Here is an 11,200-nt window from a genome sequence, read left to right as displayed (position 1 = left end):
GCATCGCCCTCCTAGGTGGGTTGCGGGTTAGGTTTTCCCATCGCCGCCACCACTCTCCTTGTGTCCTCCCGCACCGCCGTCACCGGCCATCGGCCGGCCCACGACATCGGCGGGGTGCTCCTTCCTCCCTCTACCCTTGCTCCTCATCTCTGTACCTCCGCGCATTGTGTCGTCAATGACGCGGTTCCGAGAGCCATGGGGTTCCACTCGGGCATGGTGGCTTGCAACTCCCCTGGTGTTGCACGCACGGGCTACACGTTCTTGGCCGCCGCCTCGGCCCGTCGTTGCCTTGGGATGGGAGATGCCCTCCGAGGCATGGAGGTGATGTGCATCGCTAGATCTGTCCAAGAAGGCCAGTCCATGTCCTCGTTTGTTGACCTCTGCAGTGGAGCTGTTCTCCCCCATTGTCGGCACGTGGGGGCGATACAGTCATGACCTCCGACCTTGCTCTGTCAGTGCTTTGGCTGGCAGGTGCTTGCCCATGCATAGAGTTGCCGCCCTCCGCTAAATCTCACCGGGAGGATCGGTCTGCAGCCTCGTCCTGTGGCCCATACGGTGCATCTGGCGCGGCGGTTTCTTGCATGTTCACGAAGAGCTGGGATGAGTTGCAGCTGCTGTCACACCATTGGTTCTGTATGGTCGAGTTTGGACGCCCAGGCGGTGGCCTTGGATTGTGGGCTATGTGGTCGACTCTTCGAAACACGTCGCAATGGTGATGTTGGGTGCTATCTCTATCGGTGTGGCTGTGAGAGGAGTAGTAGCGGTTGGTCCTGCGCAGCTGTCGCCGTGGGTGGCAAGCCCTGATCTTTAACAGGAGCAAGTCCTTGGTTTGTCGTGGTGGGTCCTTTGTCATGATGGGTCTAGTGGCTCGAATACCCTTGACAAGGTGTGTGGGAGGGGCCGAGTGAAAGCTTAGCGCCTTTGAATGCTTACCACTTCTTGCATTATCTAACTTGACATTTTGCCTAGATCAGCCCTACACAGTTACTTCATTGTTTTTTTTCAGGTTAGAGAAGGAAGATGGCCCGGCACATGATAGGACATTTGTTTACTCCGCTCAGGTAGAAACCCAAGGTGGTATTTGGGTAACTTTAAGTGATAAGATGTCAAGGGTAAAGGATGCGGAGAATTCTTGCGCGCAGAAGATGTCCGAACATCTATTGAAATTGTGAGATCAATATATTGTCCTTTGGAGAGAGCATATTTCTATTTCTATCCCTTTGTGAACCTTAGGCTGAGGTTATGTCTAGCAAAAATAATAACAATACAAAACTATATTACATCCCTTGACAAAAATGATGATTCAAACTTTTATACGAATGTTCCTTTGCCGGAGTTAGGGATCCATGCACTTGAATCCTGACGCTACATCCTAGTGGCGACTACTAGGAAGGAGATCCTAGAAGCCCACATCGTGGTGGTGACTCTTAGCATGTAGGTGGGAGATGAGCTCAAGAGAATAGAAGGAAACCGTGGTGAAGGGAGAGCCAAAGAGGTGAACGAGCATGAAGAAGATGCACCAAGATTTTCTGATGCGCGTTCATCCTGTCCATGCCGATGAAACCATATAGTTCGAAAAGGCGCTACTATGAGATTTTTGTCGCAAAAAAAAAGAAGTGGGACAGAAGTTTATGCACTCCGATGGTTGAGATGCAGTTGTATAATCGCCAGATTATTTTTAGCCAAACAGATACTTTTTTCAAGCCATGCATATCGGTGTAGAATTCAATGTTAGACTGAAAATTTGTTTATAAGCTTGAAATAGCATGTCCATCTTGATAGTAATGACACCGGCTTCTTTTACATAAATATCACGTAGAAAATTGTAAGGATGAGTAATAAATTTCCACGTACATAAAATAAAATCAGAAAGTAACTATGAATAAATAAGTTGAATTAACAAACTATACATATACTATGATTAGGAGATGGTATAATATTTTCCCACAACCATGGGATTGATAGTTATAAAATTTAAATATATTTTTGGAGAGCTTAGATCAAAAGAACCTCATCCTAACTCATGATTTTTTATATTGGTATAGATTTGCCGATCTTGTCTGTTCAAGAAATTCTCTGTTTATGGTTGTTGAATTGTGCTTTTTCAACAGTTGCTTTATAAATACTCTAGGAAAATGTTAGAAGACAGAATTTTCTTCTGTTAACAAACAACGAAATTGGCACCAAGTTATCTTAACACACTCAGGTCATTTTCGATTCAGTGATTCACACAGTAACAAACAAAATCTAGGCCTTGGTTCATGGTCAATGAACTATGTCATGATGAGCCATGTTTCTGATATACGGAAATTTAGCCACATTTTAGGACAGTAATACTGAGCAGCTTTCCAACCGTCTAACGCCCTGCGCGTTTCTGGCCATCCGTTTTCGTGACTTGGGCGCAACCATGACCATTAGTCCGTTGTCTACTCCGGCTTTCACCGTACATTCTGATTCCTGGGCCGAAAAGTCCTAGAGGGCTGCTTTTCCAGAGGAAAATTTGAAGCCCTATGGTAAACTAGGCTGAGAGAGGGGGGAGGGAGCTGACGTGGACGGTCCCTGCTAGAGAGAGGAGGCGATGGATTGATCAGTCCCACGGTTTACGGCAAGGAGAGCCTATGCGGGAGATGTAGGCCGACACTATGGCTGTTCCGCTGAGCACAACTGCTCCTTTGGGATTTGAAGAAGCAATCATTCTTCGGTTTCTCTGCATTCATGGCAGGTGATGTGCCCATCCTTCCGCTGCCTCAGTACAGGCATGTGTATTTATGGCCCTATCACTACTAATTCTTTCCACTCCGGCAACACAACATCCATCAGCATGGCACTCGGCTAGGTTCCCCTATATTTCTTTCCCGTTCTTACACCAAACAATTACATTATCCTTATATCCTCTCAATCCCAAATTTTGTGCAGGTGATGTTCATACTGGTTGTGGTCAATTTATTTGGGCAGATCTTGGAGGCTGCTACTCCCATTATCTTACTTCCGAAATTCTTCAACTGATAATTTCCGATGGCCTCTGGACAGGTAATTACTTCAAGTGTACTGCCAGACCTTATCCTTCCTTGTTCATCCAGGTTTTTATGGCGTATGCTTGCTTAGATTATATATTTTGTTGACCCCTGTCCCCTGGGATGGGAGACGAGTCTTTGTGCTTGTCATTATTTAGTATAATTTCTAATTATAATGTAATTGTCTGTGCCTGGTATTGTTGAAGCAGATTTCGTGGACTTCTCACTAGAAGTACATAATTAGAATTTGAAGTCTTGGATTCAGTCATAGTCAAGTGTGTTTGGTCAACTTGAATGATTCTTGGCATCCGCTATGCTTAGTACACGCTAAATGGGTGTTTACTGTTTACTTTATGTATTTAGTTTTATTTTACGGAATGGCCACATCTCCCAGAAATTTGTATTGGTGTGAATTGGTTATGTGGTATCTATATACACAAGTTGTGCATACAAGGTGTTGTTTTTGTACTACAAAGGAGAAAGTTGATCACCTATTTATTTAGTGGCGGCAACCTAATATGGTGTTCAATTTTGGAAATAAGAAACAGTGCTTGTTTTGAAAAGGAATCTTTTATCTTCCTAATCAGTTTTCGTGTTCCCTACTTTGCTACAGATTTGTTTTTGGTCCCTATTGCAGAATAATGGAGGGGGAGCAGGCTCTGGAAGCTCGTGTATTTGGTTGGGGTTAAAGTTTTGAGCATCCGAGAGGTTGAGAAGCTGCTACGCACGTGCTAATTAGCTCGTGCTGTCTGCTGATTAATCTGATGCTTTTTAGATGTTAAGCTTTTGCCGTGACCCAAGCTTATCTTTGAGCTTTCTCCTTTTGCATGACTTCAAAGTCTTGCTGGAGGCTACTCCTATTGATAAATTAGTGGGAATGCAGGTTTATCTGGCGTTCCAAAAATATGTCCACAATGCGTAAATTTAATTTTTGAGTGAATGATTGCTAATATCGACACACATACATAATTTTTACTCCCTAGCATTTTATATGGCGATCCTCAATGAATTTTCTTGAGGATATTTTTATAACCGAGCCCATTTAACTTTTTTTCTTTTCTGATTGGATGTCTTGTCCGTCTATTCCTCTCCCTTCATGATCAGGTCTATTTGGAAAGCCTGATCACTCATGTATTGCTTGAAGGCAAAGAAGTCTTTAAGAATGTAATTCATGTATATATTTGCACTAATAACCTCTCAAACTGTGGAATGTAATAATAAATGTCTCTGCAATTTTGCAGAAATAGTGATTTTGCACAAATGATAGAGCATAAATGAGCTTGGAGTAAACCTGTCCGGTCTGGCATGTCAAGGACATGCTTGTATACCAGCTTCCCACCATCGTTGTTATCGCCAACAATATGAAGTGGCAAACTTTCTATCTCATCTATCTGCTTTCCTTCATAGTTTTCGCACAAATTTTTGAATTGTCATAACTCATCATCACAATTTGTCATTCTTGTTTACACGATTGGGTAGTGGCTATTTTCTTCCTTGTGAAAGAGCTAATCAAGCTCAGGGATATAATTGCGATTCATTGTCTTTTTTGTTCCAACGACCGTTACGATAATCTGACATGACAAAATAACTGTGACATTATGCATCACTTGTAATTTTAGGCATCATAGATTCACAAAAAATGGTAGATCGCAGCAATTATTTTCGAGGACTAGTTTTTATGGTCTCTAGGCGATTGAAAAGGAATATAAGTCTACATCCATTTTACTTTTGGAAGAGGCAATTGAAAAGGCATAGTTGTGCCGTTGTACATTCCAGCCTTTTCTTCCATTTGGATGGTTTTGATCTCAAACACCTTACCGTGTGCTGCCAGGCTTAGCAGGCCCGGTCCAATACACGGATATTTCATTGCTAAAAAAAGAAACATTGGTTCACAAATTAGGATTGCCCAGGAGCTTGCTGCTCGTCTTTAGTTCCATGAAGTCCGAAATTATTTCCATGCTTGCCACCACGCTGGCAACCGGCGTTTGCTCGTGATCATCCTCTACCACTGCTTCCCATGCTAACTCTGGGCCGCCAAAGCTTCTCGTTGCCCGTGCTCGCCGAAATTATTTCATGCTCGCCACAAAACTCGCACTGTTGTTTGCTCCTGACCATCCTCTCTTGCTTGCTTCCTGTGCTTGCTATGGGCCGCCAAAGCTTCTCGCTGCCTGTGCTCGCTGACTGATGCTGAAGATTCTCTCTGCCCATGCTCTCCCTGCTGGAGCCGGTACTACTTCATCTGGCTGCACTGGGAACCAGACACACTATATGAAGCAAATTCTCCAAGCTTGGGGAGTAAATTTTGGACAGCAATGTCGAATCGAATGCTGATGGCAGAAACAAGGAGTTGGGAAAATGATATGTTTTTGTTTGCAGGTTTGCTATTTTAAGTCTAGCAGCAAATTATTTTTCTAGTCGATCAAGTTGTAAAAAAAAGGTGCAACTCTATGCCTAGAAATATAGGACCGCTGCACATTACTAGACAGAGAGTGAACTGAACATGCTTTCTTAGTCTTGTAACTTCCTAATCATTAGATGAATAATGAACAATCTATAAATGATACTCTTGATGCGTATTTGTTATATGAGGTCTAAGATGTCTTGGGAAGCCATTAGGTAGACACAGAAAAGATCGTAGCCAAAATACATTAGACCAAAACTTGTGCTTAATCTTTTGACAGCCAATTGTTTGCCGCCACACATTTTTTATGTAATTCAGTTCCCTCTACATTATTAGATTGTTAAATAATTAAATATGTAAAGAAGAGCCAATATGAGAACTATTCAGTGAATATTGTTTTTTTAGCATCAGTACAGACATAAGCGCTCATATACACGCGCATACACTCACCCCTATGAACGCACACACGCACACCCTACCCCTATGAGCACCTCTGAAAGACCGAGCCGGCATATCATCTTGAGATTTACGAAGTCACCGTAGGCGCCTCGTCGTCGACGGGAACGTCTCCTCCCACTGAAAGCGCATCACCGGAAATCCTGAAATAAATTCAGGAATAATGCGAGCACCAGAATTTGAACCTTGATGGGTTGGAGATACCACTGTCCACCTAACCATCTCAACCATAGGTTGGTTCGCATGAACTATATTGTTGGTAAGATACTTTGTGTGTGACAACAAAAGATCAAGGCATTGTCGTACATAGCTCGCCATGCAAAACTGTTTTGTTATATTAATTCCTACCATCAATAATCTTTTGGAAAAGTTTCATCAATATAAATCGAAAAATGTATTGTATCTTCAAACTTTGTGTTCCCTTCTTCGGGAGTGGAGTTTTGGCTCTCGGGTCCAGATGGACCGGAAATCTCTGCCACTCCTAGATGTGTCGTGATCTGTGCCAGACGTCACTGTCACAGCAATACGGGAATCTAAAATGGAGAATACGGAGGCCTGGCTGCTGTACGTACAGACGGCGGGCGTTGCAGCAGTTGACGGACGTCTCCTGGATAACGACCGGGACGCACATGTACTCTGCACGCCTGGTACAGTGTTTGCTTTCGACGCCGCCAGCCGTTTGCCTTGCCCACTTGTATGGTGAAAAAAAAATTCGAGGCCGGGTCAGGCGGGTGAGGGTGGTTCTCCTGCTTGGTTTCGTCTGACAGCGACTGGGATTTTTTTTTCTCAGCAACAAGGACGTGTGTATGTACGCTCATTTCTTTTTAGAAAAAAAGGGCTCCCCGGCCTCTGCATCAGAATGATGCATACGGCCATAAATATAAATAAATAGGTTTTACAAAATCTCAAAGTCTGAAAATATAAATAAAGGGAAGCTCACACAGAGCCTCAACGCAGACAGACAAAAAGCCACAGAGTCACAACCGGCTGGCAGAATAAAGATAGGAAAACTAACCGCCTATCCTATTACATGACCGCCATCCAAACCGGTTGAAGATATCCCGCGCTCTGACCGCCATCGGAGTAAGGACCACAAACGGATCATCGCCGTAGCGCGGAATAAAACCTGCAAAAAATGAATAGTTGTTGTTCTGTTAAAAGCCAAATCATTCCTGCAGTTCCAAATTGCCCATAACAACGCACATACTCCAACACGAATGTGTCCAGCGGTATCGAACTCTATCCCAGCAAGCCACGTTCCAAACAACGAACCAACCGAGTCCGGGGGAGTAATGTTAAAGGCAATTTGCACCGTGCGCCACAAGACTCTCGCCAACGGGCAGTCGAAGAAGAGGTGCTTAATGGTCTCGTCCCGATCACAGAAGCTACACCTAGTAGAGCCTGTCCAATTGTGCTTAACCAAGTTGTCCTTTGTTAAAATGACTTGTTTATGTACAAACCACATAAACACTTTAATCTTCAAAGGAACTTTAACTTTCCAAACATGTTTGGAACTAGGAATGACGCTAGAGTTAATGACATCGATATACATCGACTTAACCGTAAACACTCCAGACCTAGTAAGTTTCCAACACAATTGATCGGGTTGATGAGCTAACTGAACCTCCATCAGTCTAGTCACCAAATGAAGCCAAGCTTCCCACCTATCACCAATAAGCACCCTCCAAAACTGGATATTAAGGGGAACGGACTGCATAATTGTTGCAACCAGCGCATCACGTCGTTGAACAATACGATACAGGGACGGGTACTGTAACGCCAATGGCGTATCACCAAGCCAAGTATCCTCCCAGAAACGGGTATTATTACCATTACCGATGATAAACTTTGTTCTATTAAAGAAGGCAGCCTTAACTCTCATAAGCCCCTTCCAAACGGCGAGTCCGTTTGTCTCACGGTTAACTATGACAAAGTCTTGGACTGCAGATACTTGTTACGAAGAATTTGTGCCCACGTTGCATCTGTCTCAACAGATAACTTATACAACCACTTAATGAGAAGGCATCTGTTCTTGACCTCAAGATTCTCAACACCCAGACCCCCTTGGTCCTTTGGTCGACAGATTACATCCCATTTGGCTAGTCGGTACTTTCTCTTAAGATCATCACTCTGCCAAAAAAATCTTGATCGGTAAAAGTCCAGCCTTTTCCGAACCCCGACTGGAACTTGGAAGAACGATAGAAGGAACATCGGTATACTCGTGAGCACCGAGTTGATAAGAATCAGCCGGCCTCCATAAGACATGAGTTTGCCCTTCTAGCAACTGAGTTTTTCTCAAACCGATCCTCGATGCACTTCCACTCTCTGTGTGTTAACTTACGATGGTGAATGGGTATACCTAGGTATGTAAAAGGTAAAGCCCCTAATTCACATCCAAACAATTGCCTATAAGCCTCTTATTCCTCCTTGGCTCTACCAAAGCAGAACAACTCGCTTTTGTGAAAGTTAATCTTTAATCCGGACAATTGTTCAAATAAGCATAACATCAACTTCATATTTCTCGCTTTTACCAAGTCATGCTCCATAAAGATGATTGTATCATCAGCATACTGCAGAATGGATACACCCCCATCAACTAGATGAGGCACCAAGCCACCCACCTGACCGGCCTCCTTTGCCCTTTCTATAAGAATTGCCAACATGTCCGCCACAATGTTGAACAAAATAGGAGACATCGGATCACCTTGCCTCGGGCCTTTGTGTGTCTGGAAATAATGACCTATATCGTCATTCACTTTAATTCCAACACTACCTTTGAAGGAAGGGTCATTTGACTTTTTCATACGCTTTCTCGAAATCCACTTTGAAAATAACCCCATCCAGTTTTTTCGTGTGGATCTCATGGAGCGTTTCATGAAGGACCACAACCCCTTCAAGGATTTTCCTGTCCGGCATGAAAGTAGTTTGGGTAGGTTGTACCACAGCATGCGCAATCTGTGTGAGCCTATTAGTCCCAAACTTGGTAAAGATTTTGAAACTAACATTCAGAAGACAGATGGGACTGAATTGCTCAATTCTCACAGCCTCTGTTTTCTTAAGGAGAAGGGTTATCGTACCAAAATTCAGCTGAAAAAGCTGAAGCTGTCCAGAGAAGAGATTATTAAACAGAGGCAACAGACCCCCCTTAATAATATGCCAGCACTTTTTATAAAACTCCGCAGGAAAACCATCAGGGCCCGGTGCCTTGTTATTTTTCATCTGTGATATGGCCTCGAACACCTCTTTCTCATTAAAAGGAGCCGCGAGAATATCATTCTCCACCGCTGTGCGTTGAGGAACATCCTCAACCCTGGACTCATCCAAGGACGCGCAGTTATCCTCAGGAGGACCAAACAGCTGCTTGTAATACTCAGTAATATACTACTTAAGGTTTTCATGACCTACAATTGTTCGTTCATCTTGCTCAAGCTGAAAGATCCTCTTCTTTCTATGCTTACCATTAGCGATCATGTGAAAAAATTGAGTGTTCGCAACCCCCTGGACTACCCGCCAGACCTTGGCCCGCAACGCCCACTTCAATTCCTCCTCTCGAAGGAGTTCTTTCGGCCCCATCTCCGCATCAAGCTTGGCATGAAGCTCCGCGGCCGGCAGAACCGTGGTTTCAGCTTTCACGTCTAGGGCCTGAATAAGGGAAAGGAGCCTTTCCTTTTCGACCTTATAAAGCCCGTTAAGATGCTTAGCCCAACCACGCAGGAAGCTTCTCAAATGCCTAATCTTATTCTGTTAGCGCTGGATCACAGTCTTCCCTCCTGAATCCTTAGCCCACTCTCTGGCTACGAGATCAAACAAACCTTCTCGTTCAAACCAAGCCAGCTCATACGAAAAAGAGTTTTTATTACCCAGGTGGGTGGCCTCACCGGAGTCCACAAACAACGGCGTGTGATCAGAAATCCCACGGGACAAAGCCTGAACTGTTACTAGAGGAAACTTCTGTTCCCACTCGACGCTCACCAACACTCTATCCAATTTCTCATACGTCGGATTTGGCATCGCGTTAGCCCAGGTAAATTTCCTACCGGAGAGCTCAATTTCTCTCAGGTCAAGACTCTCAATGATAGTATTAAACATGAATGACCATCTGCCATCAAAGTTATCATTGTTCTTATCCTCACGCCGTGTAATAATATTGAAATCACCCCCCACCAGGATAGGAAGCTGCTCGGAGCCGCAAATCCTAACGAGATCCGCCAAGAACTCGGGCTTGAGTTCGGGTTGTGCAGCCCCATATACTGCAAACAGAGCCCAATTAAAACCATCATCCTTCGATCGTACCCGAAACTTGACCACAAAGTCACCCATAACCACACTTCGAACCTCGAGCGCTTCGCATCGAACGCCGAGCAAGATCCCACCCGATCTCCCTCTCGGTGGCAAGCAATGCCAATCGAAGTCAATCCCACCCGACAACGTATTAAGAAACTGAGGCGCAAAATTATCTCTACCGGTCTCCGATAGAGCAATAAAATCTAATCGATGCTCGACAGCCGCCTCAGCAAGAAATCTTCTTTTAGCCAAGTCCATTAGACCTCTGCTATTCCAAAAGATTCCCTTCATAGTTCGTCATGGAATATTTTGGCCGTACGAATCCTAGCACTCCTACGCACCGCGGACACCGGGTACACCTTCCGTTTTCACTTGCGCTTCAGGTTAACATGGCTCTGTAACTGGTCCTCACAACCCGTCGCAGAAGGTCCATACAAAACCGTCTGAGAAGTTTCATCCTCCTCCTCCGCCTCCGGAATAGGATGAATAAGGTCCGCACAGAAAGGATCAAGCACCCTGACCCCCAGAGCCTCAACCTCAGAATCACTCATGGGCCTAACCGCCGCTATGTTACGAATCATCTCTAAGGCCCTCTCAGCCTCTAGATCAAGTAGGTCATTAACGGAATTAGAGATTTCAGTGACATTACTACCAAGTGAGACTCCTAATTGCTTTGCATTTTCAACAATCTCATCATTAGAAAAATGAATAATGGAATTAAAAATATTAACCGACATACTAGTAGTGACCTCAACGTCACGAAGCTTGGCCGCCCTCATGGCGCACCGCTGCTGAATGTCGTCCACATGTGGCATAGTCTGGAGGCGATCGCTCACCCGTCGCCCCTCAGACATCTGATCCTGAATCCCTCCAAACGCAATCACCTCCTCACGAGAGAACCTGGACAGGGTGGGACCTCCTGCCTCACTCCTCTGGCAAGGCTGAGCAGAAGCCCCGACCACCGGCGATGGGCTCACCCCACAAGGCGGAGCTGGAGTTGAACGAGGGGAAGGGAGTGCATGGGCCACCTGCCCGAACTCCCCAC

The 11,200-nt window shown here is 44.8% G+C and overlaps 1 pseudogene; it reads left to right on the top strand.

Moving 5' to 3' along the window:
* LOC119284011 overlaps positions 1 to 1,228 on the top strand; it is a 5,460-nt pseudogene extending 4,232 nt beyond the window's left edge.
* The last annotated feature ends 9,972 nt before the right edge of the window (positions 1,229 to 11,200 follow it).

Source organism: Triticum dicoccoides, chromosome 4A (genome assembly GCF_002162155.2).
Source record: "Triticum dicoccoides isolate Atlit2015 ecotype Zavitan chromosome 4A, WEW_v2.0, whole genome shotgun sequence".
Lineage (NCBI taxonomy): Eukaryota > Viridiplantae > Streptophyta > Magnoliopsida > Poales > Poaceae > Triticum > Triticum dicoccoides.
This window is presented reverse-complemented; position numbering and strand designations above follow the sequence as displayed.